Source organism: Bombyx mandarina, chromosome 04 (genome assembly GCF_030267445.1).
Source record: "Bombyx mandarina strain Sakado chromosome 04, ASM3026744v2".
NCBI classification, from domain to species: domain Eukaryota; kingdom Metazoa; phylum Arthropoda; class Insecta; order Lepidoptera; family Bombycidae; genus Bombyx; species Bombyx mandarina.
The window spans coordinates 13131181-13137180 of record NC_143211.1 but is presented as its reverse complement, the minus strand read 5'-3'; the positions used below and the strand labels follow the sequence as shown (position 1 = coordinate 13137180).

The following is a 6000-nucleotide window of genomic DNA, read 5'->3' as shown; positions in this document are numbered from 1 at the left end:
GTAACCCCTCTCTGATGTAACTAATAAAAGTTTTATAACAAAAATACAATCACCCAATTTATTGGCGGTATTGCTTAAAGCCTAAAAGCATACGAATAAAAAAAAGATCTAATATTACCGATCAGTTATACTGAAATCCCAAATGATCGTAGTAATCTTCATATGTATGTACGTTGATTGAGTTCACGCAAAAATTATTAGAGCCATCCCTAACGCGCCAGCCATTCCCTGTAAATACGTGAAACTGAAATAAAGTAAGGAAAAATCAGCAAGACCCATATGACAGTTCGGCAAATTAATACAACACACATATTGAATTAAATAATGATAAAACGTATTCGTGAATCGACTTTCAATATTTAAGTTTTATTATTGTAATTCTTTAAAATTGTTTTATGCAGCGGTTTCTGTATTTTACTTTTTCCTTTTACCATTTTACCTTATGTCATGGGTAGGTGATTGTCAATAACAAAAACATAACGTATAAACATGCCTACTTATTTTGTAGTTTGGATGTGCGGTTTCAGTAAATGTCAGACAGATACTGTCACATCGGACACAGTATAGGGTACTTAGATATTCAATAGGCAGAGCAAAGTTGGCGGCCGCCCGCCTTCGCGCATTCAGTCGCCCTCCGTCAGCCGCGCGGATAGCCCCGTGCGCATTTCTTCCCGCCCTAAACATAACCCTCAACGGCCTAATAACTCCAAAACATAACTTAAATTGTGAATAAAATAAATTCTTAAGATTTTATATTCCGAAACGTTCATCACGAGTGTTACAAATTCTTAATTTTTTTGGTAATTCAAACTGGGGCGGCCAAACCAAAACAAAGGTGTATATCGATTCCCATGCAGCTGTTTTAGAGAGGTGTGTATTAACATTGTATGTATAATATTCTCTTTCAATATATTCAACAATATTTAATATATTCAACCTCCTGTAAAAATTTCATAAAAATAAACCATCTGGTCAAATAAAACGGGTACAGTAAAACGTATTTTTAAAAAATATATTCACGATAATTTATATTATTTCATATATACGTTTCCATTAAAATCTACATGTTTCCTTAGTCAAAGTTCTCGATAAAACAGACCAATTGCTCCGCAATCGTAAATTGTGTGTTCGAAGTTCTAGTTCTTGAACATAAAAAAAGTGTTATTAATAGAATTTTTACCTCATATATTTTATTGTAAAGATCGATATTGCAATGACCATGAATGGAAGCCTGTGTAATTTCCTGCACTATATGCCACGTGCCTTTCACCTCAGTCGCACTGCGTACATGCTTTAAGTTTTGCTAACTCATCAAAATCTTTGCTTCATAATTTAAGAAATATCAGCAAATTTATAAGATTTTTATTTGAGATAAAAGAAAGTTCTAAAAATATATAAATATTTTTAGAGAACGCGCCAAGTTTGGTTCAGGAATTATTTAAAATATTTTATATAACTTACCTACATAACTCAGTACAGACCCAGGCAGCTGTGACTATGATAAAGCTATTTTTAATTTGTTTTAACAGAATCAAATAAATCATTAAACAACCACCCAATATGTAGTTTACGGAAAACATATGACTTGGCAATTAGTTGATAAAGTTAATTTCCATTCGCGGCCAATATTATATTTTGTACGTGACTATTTCGTAATACGATTGATACTATGATTTCATTAATATCTAATTAACAATTGCTACTTTGAATAATCACAAGGAAAAACGATTCGTACTCATAGGGACTTTGTGTTAAATATCAGGCTAAATATATTTTATGATAAATATGTTTATTCATATCTGGTCCGTCGGATATACATATTAATGTATATATATATATTCATTAGAAGATACAGATAAGTGATCTTAGCCTCCTTCATCCACTGCTAATATATATCCTTCATTCAACCATAAAACTATAAGTTAATTTAGTTTTTTATATCTCATTGCGGCTGTGACTTGCTATTGTTCAGACAATAAGCCTTATCTGTTACTCATTTAATTGTCGCTTCATAAGTCAGTTCAAACACGAATTCCGAAAATTGTGTTTACATTAAAATTACATTCGCTTACACAAATATGTAATAAGATAAGAGCGCGGGGTTAAAACAAATAATTGATATTATGTATCACGCCGCTTGCACTTTGAGCGCGTTTTCGTTCAATTTTGACTCGTACTACGATTCCGTTCTAAGTCCTACGGGAGTGCCTATCCTAGATGCGAGTAGTCATACATTTATTTATCTGTTCGGATGTCCGCATTCGAATTTTTGATATTTCTAATAAACTTACGAGCGTTAAACATAAAGTAATTTATAAAAAAGTAAACATCTTTGTTTGCAGTACATAACCTTGAAACATTTGGTATATAACCATTACCCGCACGGTACATAACCAATACACAGATAATACAAAACCTTCAAACATAAGCATTAAACAGATGGTATATAACCATTACACAAATACATTACAGAGATGGTACCTAATTTTTTTTTTACGCTTACATTAAGTTTTGTCATGTACCATACGGCTTTGGAATGTACTCTCCTCTAAGGTGTCTCCCGAGCGCTATGACATGTGCTTCTTTGAACGAATCTTGCGGAGAGTACTCAACAGTAGGCAGCGACTTGGCTGTGCCCCTGGCATTACTGATGTCCATCAATGACGGTAACCACTCACGATCAAGTGGACCGCAGCTTCGTCTGTGTAGAAAGGCCATAAAAATGCACGAATCACATGGTATATAGCCTTAAAACATATGGTACATACCTTTACACACATGGTATATTTGCATAAAGCAATCACAAACTAAGTCTTATATAATATGAAGAAATTCACGGAAATCGTCTCTTTTTAAATGTATTTCGCACAGTCATTCCGTTCTACGAAGCCAGCACGTAGACTCCGAGTTAGAAAATAATTATCTTGAAGATTTGGATTATTCATCACGCACCAAAGAGGCTTTAATGAAAGCGGTTTGAATGGAAAGGGCCTATTTGACGGTAAGAAACATATTCGGTATGCGCACTCAATTCGTACGACCCGTCAGGTTAAGTACAATGCAAGTCCGTATGCAAAGTAAAGGGGGATGCACAAAATGCACAAACTAATTCACTTTTATGACGTCATCAGTTTCTGTCCAAAAGATCAGTGATCATCATTATCTACGGGAAAACTGAAAGCATCAATTAAATCAAAAAGTATTGCTGATAGGTTTCGCAAAAGTTTTTGAAAACAAACCTTCTTTGGCACTATTGTGATTCGAAACTCAATGAAACGTAAATCCACAACAAAAGAGAAAAACATGTATGTACGGTATTTCATTTAGCCTGTGAGAGGATCATTTGTACCAATTGTGAAGTTTTTGAGCAAGTCGGTTATGGCATTCAAATTTTATGGTTAATAAGTTTAGGTGGCAAGTGCCATTGACGTCATATCCGATCTATAATAATAAATATGAATATGTGTGTCTGAGAAGTTGTATAGCATCTATCAATCCACAATCGACTTATTGCGTCAATTATAATGTGGTAATTTTCAACCTTGCGATAACCTTATTTATTGATATTTGTATTGAGATTGAGTTGCTTAAATTAAATGACTCCACACATTTTGGGTATTCGGTATTTAGATTGCCTCTAATCCTAGTCTCACGCCATGTTTCCTGCTCCTAACATGAGAAGCTATTTGTGGATTTTGAAGCAATCTCGGTACCTTATTTCTACTACCGCCCTGTCCACGAAATTCACCCATCATGTGCATCGGACTATTTTAAATATTCAATCGGATATCTTTTAGAGATGCCAATCATTCTCGTCTACATTGTGCGGTATTTAACTACAAAGTTGCTTCTAACTCCTTTGTAATCGTCGTATTGAGCAAGCAATATAAGCTGAAAGAATTAGATCCCATCGTGGTAACAAAGTGAATTGTGAGAGAGACTCAATCAGGCGCCTGTAATCGCGTTAGTTGCCAATATGCGTGAAGTGGTAGGGTTATTACTTACACAAAGTTTATATTTTATAAACTATGAAATCTGCACTGTTCTAAATTGTAATGAATAGTACAAAATAACAAAACACATATATGTACAATAGATTAAAAAACGGAACAGAAAATAAACACGTAAATATTTTTATTTGTTACTTAAATAGGTGAACGAACTGATGGCCTACCTGATGTTAATTGGGTAGCAGAGCCGTAGTCGACACAACATAAATCCCGCCAGTGAATTCTACCCAAAAAAAGAGCAATCGTGGTCTAAATTGAGTAGTGGCTGCCCAGACCGTGACTTCTACCCCGTAGTATTTCGACGGAATGGTAGCACCTACCAGTCTAGGCGGGCTTCGGATAGCCTGCCGACCGAGAGGACTGGTGGTCGTGGCGCCGACGACCGCCAGTCCGGCGTCCCGAGCGGGAGGGTGATGGGAGAGATGTACTCCGCACTAAACGCTTCACTTTCCCCCCTTTGCCTTTTCATGAGTTCTGTCTCATGCGAGGTTTGGATGCTGGTTGTTGAGCGACAGGAGGTTTTAGTCGGTTCAACACCGACATGCCCCGCCCTCCATCCCCAGTGGAGGGCGGAAGTCCGGTGAATTCCTCCAGACAAAAAAAAAAAAGCAACTACCAGTACGTTAATTTCAATAAATTGCTTGAATCCTCCCTTTTTATTACTATTGGTGGGCACGTTAATGAAATAATAAATGAGTCATTACAAATAATTTCACTCGTTATTCTAACAATCACGACACCTAAGACTTACTTTATCACTTCTATTTATATATATTAATGTCTGGTGCAAGGCTATTCACCCCCATTTTATCAGAATATTATCGCCGATGCCGTAATAAATTGTGCCGAAGTTGACAGCCCTATAAAATTGAGATGTTACTAAACAGTAACAGCTGCTCGATTGCGCGGATATTGTTAAATCGTTGGACATTTTTTTTTGTTTTCTCTTTCGTATCGTACATTTTATGACCGCTGTATGACTACTATTAGATAGACCTTTATTGGTTGGATTGTGGAAAACACACCTCCTGTTTTTGTTTCAATTGTTGAACATGTATGGACGATCGCACAGTAGACATACTGTTAAGTGGTTACCGAAGCTTCTAGAAGACATCGACACTACCCAATATGAGATATTTTCGAAATATTTTTTTTGTCTACCCCAGCTGGTAGCCTTGAGAGGCTATGCCAGCGTAACCGAGTGAGTTCGAAATCCCAATTGTATTACGGGAACAACGTCCCACGCTTTTATACCGAACGTACCGCTACCACGCAGCAGAAATTAGCAGTCATTCGTGAACACGTCTTTAGTACTTATTTATTAAAAAGAAATGGCACCAACTCGTAGGTAGCTGGGGTGGATATCTCGGAAAATTGAAGCCTGGATTAGCTGCTTCATTGAGTGTACAGAACCTCCTCCCATTTAAGCTATGGAAATATTTTCTTCTACAACCTACTGTAAGTAGTAGAAGGTAATTAAGACTATGGTTTATTGATGATAGAACATGTTAATATCGTATTTGGGTAGACTTTGTTCATATAAACAATAAAATATATGTAATTTAAACTAAGAAACACACATAAAGAGTCACCCAAAAAAGAATTAAATTCATCTTTTGATTGATGAAATTAATTTCATCTTTTTTATCCTATTGATACTGGTCAGGATAATGGAATGAGGTTCTAAAATTATTGCATTTTCATTGGACTTTGCTGCGTATGCAAATTTTCAAGTAAACTGGATGTGTTAATGTTGGTGAAAATTAAGTTCAAATATTCCGTTAAAATCAAAGAAACGTACATAAACATCAACCTAACAAAGCCGTGTTAAAAATAATTAATTATTATTCTTTGGTTTATCGTGATTTGAAAACGTGACCTATTTGAAAACGCTAAGACAGACTTGCCTATTGTAGTCTCAAAGTATTCGTAATAGGTCGAGCGCGCTTTCCATTTCATACAATTAAATTGAGCACTTCACTTCAGGTGA

General features: G+C 35.7%; 1 protein-coding gene across 1 annotated transcript in view; it reads left to right on the top strand.

The window, feature by feature from the left end:
• The first annotated feature begins 625 nt into the window (after positions 1 to 625).
• Mct1 (Monocarboxylate transporter 1) overlaps positions 626 to 6000 on the top strand; it is a 51964-nt gene continuing 46589 nt past the window's right edge. Inside the window, exon 1 of the mRNA XM_089727095.1 lies at positions 626 to 870. The gene's annotated coding sequence lies outside the window, so the exon portion shown is untranslated. The remainder of the gene's footprint in view (positions 871 to 6000) is intronic.